Below are 10,528 nucleotides of genomic sequence, written 5' to 3' on the forward strand. Positions count from 1 at the left end.
TATTGCATTTTAGAATGGAATCCAGTTAGAAATTCAGTGACTTTGAAAAGGGCGGTATTGTTGGAGCCAGGCTGACAGGTGCATCGGTTACCAGAACAGCTGAAATTTCGCATTCTAGTTAAGGAACAATCTCTAAGATTATGCCATCTTGACAGTTGACAGGACAAACATCATCAGCGAAATGTAATAGTTGCCAAAAGTGCTTACTGCAAGAGAGGCACATTTGGGCATTAGTCCGCTGTAATCATGGAAAATAGACGGGATACTGGTGAGCAATGGCGTGAAAAATTCAACACCACTCGTGAGAAATCCATTTCAACAAAACCACTGCGCTTGGAACACAGAGTTGGATAAAACGTGTGGGTTGCCTTACAGAAGTCTTTGATCACGCACGTTGTCGCATCCAATGGTACAATGATCACAGTCAGTGAACAACACAATCCAGAGATGCGATGCGGTCCGAAGAATCCACGTTCCCGGTTTTTTGGTGCAAATGGATGAATACACGTGTGGCGTCAACCGATGGAAGCTCACCAGCGAAAGTACTTGTTTGCAACTATGAATGGTTTTGGTGGTCTGTAATGGTCTTGTGGCATGGTATGGGTCCACTTGTTGTATTGGAAGGCAAAGTGGATGGCGCACGATCTTGAATGATCATCTTCATTTAATGTTGACACACTTTTCTCCAACTATGCGAGTCACATTTCAACAAAATAATGCTCCCATTCTTCGAACAAATGTGGTCTCCCAGTGGTTTGCAGAACATGATGTTCAGGTGTCCTGTATATAATGTCCACCCCAATCGCCAAGCGTAAATCCTATAGAACATTTATGGGGCATTTTTGAGCGAAGCTCTCGAACAACGTTTCCAACACCCTAAGAAGAAAGGTGAATTGTTTTAGTTTCTTTCGGCCGAATGGTGTAAAATTCCTCCTGTTGATATCCAAACACTGACGGAGTCTCTCCTCGAATAATATAGGCTGTATTAGACGCCCACAGCAGACCAACACCATAAAAATAGAAAGAGTCTCAATTTGTTAACATGTTTTTTGTCTATTCCCTGAAGTTAACTTTCGTAAAATCATTCTTTCTTGATTTGCCTCTTTTATCTTAGTTTGCAGTTAACACATTATTTGAATCACTGGAATTTTCAAAACCAAACGTTATTTCCAAAATGACATAAACGTATCTCAGAAGATCAGATATAGTGAAGTATTTACGAATTCTAAACTCCCACGGTTCTGAAATCAATAATAAGTAATTTTATGGCTTAGTCTGTTACTACGCCATAAAATTAACTTAATTGAGAGGGTATCTGAATAAACATTTATTCTTCTTTCAGAGACAGAATCAAACATTACCGTAGCATTAAAATGGAAGAAAAGCCAACGTAAGGTTAGCAGAAGACGAGGATGAAAATTATTTGTGAGAAGTAGAAAGGAGTTTAGAAAAAAAAATTAAATACTGGTAAGAAATAGGCTTTAAAGCTTTTTAACTCCAAACACTAAAGAGATTTAAGTCAATCTAGTACAGAAATAAATAAAATCATTCTAATTTCCAGTTTGATTTACGATCTAATCTCTCAAACCATTCCAAACATATAAATGTTTTAAATCAGCTCTTTCGGTTACAGCCTGAATATATCAAGCAAGAGGATGCGGATGTTCACAGCATGTAATTATCAGAAAGCATATCTAAATGCCTGATCCACCATTCTTTTAGTAAAACAGGTAGCAAAATAAGGGATGCACAGGTGCATGAAACTGAAGTATTAATAATTCATGATAGAAATTATGTAATATTCCCTGCATCTTCTATCTTACCAGAATGTTTCCTTGGGGAAAATTAACAGTAAGTCACATTTCCAGTCCAATGCAGTGATGCAAGATGCATTTTAAATCCATCAGAACATACTCAACATCACAGGTATAAGTTCATTTTCTTATGTGCATTTTCTAGAAAAATGGATATTTATCCTATTATTGGAAAGATTCGATGGTCGAAATTCGACACATTTTAATTACAAATAAGTTAGATGTCTCATGTAGAAATATTTACAGGATATGCTCCACCAAAACGAGGAAGAAAATACAGCAATATTTTAATATACATCCTGCCTACAAAAGTGGGAAAAATATAATACATTCTAATATCGTGAGTGAGATGAGTCAGATAATCTTCGAATTCTATTCTAAAGAACAAACATTGAAGGTGTCTAAGAGAAGATGAAACGAAGACCTTTCTCAAGCCACTTCAGGAATTCAATAAAGAGTCTGGTAATCTTACAGCGGGCAATGAAAATCATCTGTCCCCTAAAGAGATTGACAAACATCCAATGATATAATGGAATTCAAGCACACGAATTGTAGACTGGAAAATGCCGAAATTACCACTTAATCACCCTGACTAGTATACACCGACTGAAATGTTATACTGGCCTCAGTTGTTTCGCCGTAATTGCAGCTAGCAGTTTATTATGTTCTACAACCAACTATTTAAGAGGAAGTTGTGTCTACATACCACAGAAATAAACTATGAATAGAATAAAAAGCGCTTTATAACGTAGACAGTTTGCAACTGTCTACGTTATAAAGAGTTGATTTATATTTTAGAAACTTTGTTGCATATTTTTACACTGTTATTTAAAACTATCTCTAGTTATGAAACTTCCTAACACATATTAGAAATGCATTAAAAGTAAAGAACTATTTCAACATGGTACCCCATGATTTGTCTGATATTGCGGTGAAGTTTAAAGGATAAAATTTAGGAGTTTCAGGAACACAAACAAAAAAATTCCTTATATGAACAAAATAAATAAATTTTGCTTACGATTACAATTGACTCAAAGAAATTATTTACAAGCTGAAGCTTTATAATTTTAAGCCACCCCGAATTTATGCAGTGTGAGAAATTTACCGATCCCATACCATCCTCCTTTTGTCCAATGCTCGTTGGAATGAAGTTGATAGAACAGCACTACTGGCAAACTTTCTCCTTCATAAAATTCTATGCAGTTGTATTTAAAAATTTTTCTTTTATAAAATACACATTTCTAAGATAACCTCTTCCAGTGATTAAGAACTAAACTATCTTTGCTACATATTTTTTAGAAAATGGATAAATATCTATGAGAGTTACAAGCAGATAAAATAGCAGATTCCTTTATTGCCTCCCCCATGATACACAAGAACAAAACAAAATTAATCATATTCCTTGTATCCGGGCACACCTGAAAATAAAATACATTTTTTTAACGTGATCCACACAAGAACATTTCTAAACCGATGTAGCATTTAGGTACAGTGAGTGGAGTAAGGATTTTTTTATTATTTACTATTTGTTTATTTATTTGTTTATTATTACTTTGTTTTTTATTTATTTATTTTTTCATAAGTGCTAAATAAATATACGAACAAACTCCTTATATAGCATAACCTGTTGTTTTGTATGGTATTTTAAGAAATAATACAACACAACGGTTGTACATGTTTTTTTTTTCAACATAAGAGCGCAATACAAGAGATCATTTATTCTATCGTTTACTCGTTCTATCGTTTATTTCTATCGTTTATTTATTCTATCATTTATTTTATCGTATCGTGAGAAATTGTTGTACAATTTCTGGTTGCTGATTTTGGTATGCAAACCCACGTTTGAAATTAAGTTAGAGAAATACTGATTTATTTAAATAGACCAGAATATTTTTAAAATATTAGTTTTCTATTTCCTGTATTTGTTAGTTTCTCGAATTACCACATTACCTCAAATATAGTGAACAGAAAGTTTATTAAACATTAGGATAAACTTTCTTCGAATAAGACCATCTTCTTGCTGTCAGAATTCAACGAATCTAAGACGCAAAACATAATAAATTGTTTCTATGAACTGACTTACCTATTGCTCTTGTTTTTTGCACAGTAGTCCGGAAAGGTACGGATACTAAAGCAGCAAACAAAGTATGGGTGGCGAACAAATAGATAAAGGTGTATTTATCTCCCTCTCTCTCTCTCTCTCTCTCTCTCTCTCTCTCTCTCTCTCTCTCTCTCTCTCTCTCTCTCTCTCTCTCTACAGATAGTCTTTATCACAATTTTGATAAATGATTAATCCTGTTCAGAAAAGGACATCACTCGAGCACCATCAGTGGAAATTCCAACACAACTTTTCCTCCGTATGTTTGCCTTGCATATAAAATCGTCCAATATTCTGAACAATTCAGGTGCTGTGGCTCTTTTTTTTATTGGTTTACAAAACAATAACTCTTCATCAGCTGAACTGATAATACATCACAAAATAGAACATAAGCAATCAAATGACAATTCGTAATACCGTCTTGTCAAGCTGAATTGAGATAATTGGGCACAAAGCTTCGACAAACGTTGTTGCTTCATTTTGTCACATATATCACCGATTTGCCGAGCCACAGTATCATTTGATAGAGGTATGCACAATAGTTGTTTAGTAAAATTTTCTCCAAGCATAGTTTCCACAATATCAATCGCAGCTGGCAGAAGTAGGTCTTCTCCTATAGTGTGGGGCTTTTAGCACCTAACTATTTTATATGCAACTTTGTAAGAAACTAGTAAAGCTTTTTCATTTACATACAAAGCTTTTTTTAACGCTAGATTTTTGATTTTCAAAACATTTCAGTTTGGCAGCAAGGACCTCTTGAGGTTGTTATACAACTACAGTGCATACCTCTATGAAATGATACTGTTGCTCGGCGAATAGTTGATGCATGTGAAGATATGAAGCAACAACTTTTGTTGAAGCTTTGTGACCAATTATTCTCAGTTCAGCTGGACGAGCAACAGATAGCAACAAGATTGACATTTAATTGCTTATGTTCGATTTTGCGATTGATTATCAGTTGATGAAGTGTTATTGTTTTGTAAACCATTAAAAAAGAAGAACCACAGCACCCGAATTGTTCAAAATATTGGACGATTTTATATGCAAGGTAAACATATAGTTGAAAAATTGTGTTGGAATTTGCACTGAATGTCTGAAGGTTTAAAAGTCCACAAGCCCTTGTGCGGGAAAAATCCCTACAGTATATTTGGACACATTCCATGATTCATAGAAAGTTTTTGGCTGCAAAGGAAATGAGTCCTGGTTTAAACATTGTGTTAATGTTTAGAACAGGCCTTCAACAGTTATAACGTGCAATATGCTTTAGCAGACCTACGTGCGTGTACGGGAAAAGTTATCTGTGTTTGTGTGCGTCATTTAAATCCTGAAACATCAATAACCTAATTAAGTAGAGCATTGCGGTTAGTTATCTTTGCAGAAGGCAACACCCGTGTTGGTTGCAAAACGAACATGTGAGTCACCACAGATCTCACTCACGATTTTACCGCATCACCTTTAGGTGAAGGATTCGAATCTGTAAGTACTGTAATTTTTGATAAAGTGTCGGCAGCATGATTCGGTGCGTGTCCATTTTCTCTTGAGAAATGTTGCAGGTGGCGAGAACAAAAAAAGTTACACACGTTGTAGGCCTTGATGTTTTCTAGGAATGATTACTTTCACTTCTCAATAAGTTTCAATTAAAAGCAGTTTATTTCTATAAAAAATTTTCAGTATTTTAAGGAAACACAGACTCATAAAAACTGCAGTTATACAGTGATACAAATCAGACCGTTAGTCCTAATTATTTCTGCAGCTAAAATGATTTCGGCAGTAGTTTATAAACACTGCATGGCTCTTCCTATGCCTAAGATTGGAATGTGAAAATGCCAATTCATTTTTATACTTTCACTGTCATTGTCTTAAAAATATTTTCACTTTGTATCTTTTCTTACCATTAATTCATTTTTCATAAATGCAAATAATCACCAAAATCAATTTAGTCAATATGGAGCACGTCCAGTGGCGGATTAAGGATAGTTGGGCCCCCTAGGCAAATTATATTTGGGAGCCCCCAAAAAAATAATAAAAATAATGAAAAAATAATGAAAACACGAAAAATCACGCTAAAAAGTTATTTTTGAAACAAACACCTCACTCTTACACGATTCAATAACAAATGAAGTTAAGGAGCAGCCAGGCGAAATTTCCTGTCTCGACAATGTAATCAGTTTTCGTGACCTCGAAGCTGTTAACAGCGCTATGCGCCGAACATTGGTAATGCGGTTTAATTTAAAGCGTAGATAGTGCGTGCTGTTCAAAATACGTATTAAAACGTAATAATTGTTTTGAAAAAATGTTCGCTTAAAATAATCAAGATTTTTATGATGTTTACTGAAAACATTAATCTATTTTAGGAAAATGTCTTGGCTTGGGGGACCCCAAACCTTGGGGTCCTAGGTACGTGCCTCATTGCCTTAATGGGTAATCCGCGACTGAGCACGTCGCGGATTATCCATTACATATCATTGATATGTAATGGGTAATCCGCGATAGAAATTGATATGTCGTGTTACATATCAATTTCTGGTTGAAGTGTACGTGGAAGTGCCGCCCTCTTACATCAGGCTAGTTTTCAAAAAAAAAAAAAAAAAAACCTCAGAACTGGAAATAAATAGGTAAATGAAGGAGGAGTCTTCTCTTCTCCTTGTTTTCTATTATAAATATTACAATTTGTTAAGATTAAATAAGTGTTGATTTCTCGCTTTTTAATTTTTTATTGAATTTTTAAGTCCTAGCAAGTTGCTAAAGAGCAAAGAAATGCTCAGAAAGAATATCATTAATGGATTATAAAATTCTGAGTAAAATAAAAGCAGTTAGCTTTTTTTGCTGAGAATTTTTCTCATACATAAATGCTTTCATTTTAGTTCTGCTGTACTATCATCATAGTTTCTCTTGAAGAAAAATACTCCTAGACTGCTTGCGAACCTGAAGAGAGAATTTAACAAGGTTTTTAACAGGATATGCGGCATAAACTCAGAGATAAGCCCCTATTCCAGACGACATTCAAGAACAAATTGCATATCGGAAATGATAAGAAAGTTTGATTAATAAAGCGATGTAGGTAATCTGAAGATCTTACAGGCAGACGTGGACCTTGCTAAATTAAACAGCTAATATTTTTTCTATCTGAGAATTCACAATAACAGAATGTTTGGATATAAATGAACAGTATAAAATATCTCTTTCTTCATTTGAAATTATTATAATTAACGAAGTAGTAAAATTATCTTTTCATTAACGTCATCTTTTAAGTGATAGCGATGTGAACGATTAAGAACTACGAGGTCCTGAATTACTCTCTCTGAACTATGTAATGAAACTTCGAGAGAGTTTCATTGCACAGTTAATATTTAAAAGGTGAAATGCTTCAATGTCTTGAAATTTTCTTGCTTTGAAAATTGCCTGCTTAACGCCGAACATTCTTTGGCTCAAAGCAAACTCATAGCATTTTTGCATAGCATGTAACAATACGGAAATATGTTTATTTGGTATCATTATTTCCATATTGTGACATGGCCTCGCCTACTCCCCGTATACGGGAATAAAAAGGCGTTAGCTGATTTTTTTTTTTTTTTTTTGGTATCATTATATCATTAATATTTCAATTATATATAGGAATTTTTCACATTTTCACTTTTTATACATTGTAAAATATTGAAGTAAATGTTCACACAAGAACATAATACGTGGCACAAGAATTTTCCATGAGCAATAGCGAACTATTACTTCCAACATTATTTTAGAGGCTTCAGAGGCAAACACATGGATTACATCAAATTATTCCGTAAATAATTTTTAGAAAAATTTGAAAGAATAAGAATATGACGCCTGAAGATTAACGAAGAAAGGCGAAGCACCTATAATTATAACGGCATTTCTTTACATAAATTTATTTACGGAGTTTGCTAATATTTGAATTCATTTCGCAAAGTATAGCATGATGTGCTCACTTCAATAGCTACTAATACAATTCTTATCGACAACTTACAATATAAACCGTCATGACTTATGTGTAATATCCATTCGAATATGTATACCTTCCCTGTATTCAATTCAACACTGTTTGACTATAACCACCGGAATTAGAAAACAGTTCCAATACTGATATGACCATTTTTACTAAGTGTTAGGTTGGGGGAAGTGGAATATAATTTCTTGATGTGGTATATATGTAAACAGAGATTTGTTCTTCGTCTGTACTTCTGCCATTCCCAACTTCTCTCTCTCTCTCTCTCTTTACGCAACATTTAGTAAAAAAATGGATTTAGATCTCAGTATTTACTAATAAGATGGCATAGTAATACACTACATAAATCAAGTTGTATTCACAGGAGTTATTAAGCCATCATAAAATCGTGTGCATTTTTATTTCACGTGTCATTCCGGTTGTTCGAGATCAGCATACCTGCTTTCCAACTAACAGGCTGGGAGCTCTAAAACACAGTAGGTCGGAGGTGAAGTGATGAATTTGATTGCTTGGCATGAAACACGCCATGATTTTGAACAAGAATATGACTAAGCATGGATGGTTTTCTCAAGCCACGTATATTTAGTTGAGTTTTCGGATTATGTGACAAATATAAAAAAGAATAATAATGAAAAAACACATTGCCCATCAACGATTCCAGTACTGTACGTTTACAATATTACAAAATTTTACAAAATTTTAAACAAATAGTTCTTAGTTGTTGTTTTTTTATTGTTATTTTTATTTCATTTTATTTGTTTATTTATTTGCTGATGAAAACTGCTAACACCTTAAGAAATGCAAAAATCTTAAGTTTAGAATAATAATCGCTTTTCGTACAGTGCTGGGGGAGGAGGAAAGGGTAACATTGGTTATCATCAAATGCTTTCATACCGATCATGAAAAGAAAAAGATATTCGCCTTATTGCAGAAATAGTTCGGCTAGTTGATTACATTGATATGATCATCGCACATGTTGAAGAATATCTAAAAAACGTCATTTTCTTTATGGTTGTAAGAATAATAATGATTGCTATGAAATTAAATGGGTCTGCTTCATTTCTTCATCTTATGTATTGGAAGTACATACGAGGACTATTTCAAATATTCTTCACCCTGTACTATATGTTCTGTTTCACAGAACGTATCGACATAATAAACATTCAGTTTTATCACGGATAAACCCTGTTTGGGTGAGTCTTCTATTATAGTCAGAAAACCTTTGTTGATATGTTTTACGAGTCGGGTCATTTGATCAGAAACCTCGTCAGTGGTTGTGGAGCGAATCCCATGGAGTAGCTCTTTGAACTAAGTCAAAAGATTGACATCTCTAGAATTCAAGTCAATATTGTATGCGAAGTAAAGGAAGTATTTATCATTCATCCAAACTGGTCGATTAAAAAAAGCTACTTTACGTGAAAAACGAGGAATGGGCAAATTTTGGGAAAAATTAGAAAATGTCTAAAGTATGGATGGATGTCAAATACTTCCTTTACTCCACGTACAACCTTGACATTAGTAACGATTGTTTTGTGTGTGTCTTGGTGCGCGCGCGCGCTGCTTGTGGTATTTTGTCAGCCGTTAGTGTAGGACATACATGTAACAGCAACTTTTTTTGCTTTTCAAAATTTCAGTCAGAATTCTGAAAACAAGTGTGGTTTAGGTGCTTGCTTCATTTAAGATTTCATTAGATGTTTTGCTCAAATATTTATCCAGAGACTGTTAACCACTAACCACTGGTGTGTCATCTGTAACTGTCAATAGCCTATCGCTTCCGAGATTATATTTAATACTTATCCAATGTTCAGGAGCTCGAATGCGATCCACTGTGACGGTGTTTTTTTTAATGTTTTTATTTTTGTTTTTCGATGTGCTTAGCTTGTTAATGAATTATTACTGCATGACTTGAGTAGAATTTTCTTCCAATTTGAAGTCTTATTTCGCAGAACTAGAACATCAGAAACAGAAAATGAGCACATGGCGTGTTTTTCTGAGTCCATCTTACGCCTGGATTGAAGGTGGGAACTATTACATCATTTCACTGGCTACGCATGCGCTGCGCAGAACTTTTGTTATGACCCTTATGTTATAAGCCGATGATAACTTACTCAAAGAAAATGACAGTTTATGTTATTTTCAACACAGTTGAGAATGGTATGTCCAGTTGCCTTGATATTGTCCCAGCACTGCTGGACCCTTGTACATTATTCATTCCGTGTTCCACGACAGCAGTTGGAACTTCGTCAACTTTTGAAGGAATAATCCGTTGGTATCCTTGTCCTGACCTCACTGTAAAATCGTGAGGTCAGGAAATAATTTTTCTAAGATTTGTTACTGTCATTAGACCTTTCGGCCTATCCTTCAAACCCTGGAATTCTCGGAAGTGCGACATTAGAGTCGCCTCTTTGACAGCCATGTCTAAATCTTAATGTGTTCCTGTTACTGAAATTAATTTTCAGTGCTAAGAGATACGAACCCATTTTCCCGTTAAGATTTTGCTATTCATGATCATTAAATATTACATTTCCTCTTTTTATCATTGAGTGTTATTTTGGGAATAAAATCAAACTTTCGTATATTATGATAACTAAAGCATCGTCAACTCTTTTCGAAAAATGCAGAATGACTTGTTTGTGTTATTTGATGTTA

Source organism: Typopeltis vanoorti, chromosome 4, assembly GCF_054136105.1.
Source record: "Typopeltis vanoorti isolate ZY-2024b chromosome 4, IOZ_Tvanoo_1.0, whole genome shotgun sequence".
NCBI classification, from domain to species: domain Eukaryota; kingdom Metazoa; phylum Arthropoda; class Arachnida; order Uropygi; family Thelyphonidae; genus Typopeltis; species Typopeltis vanoorti.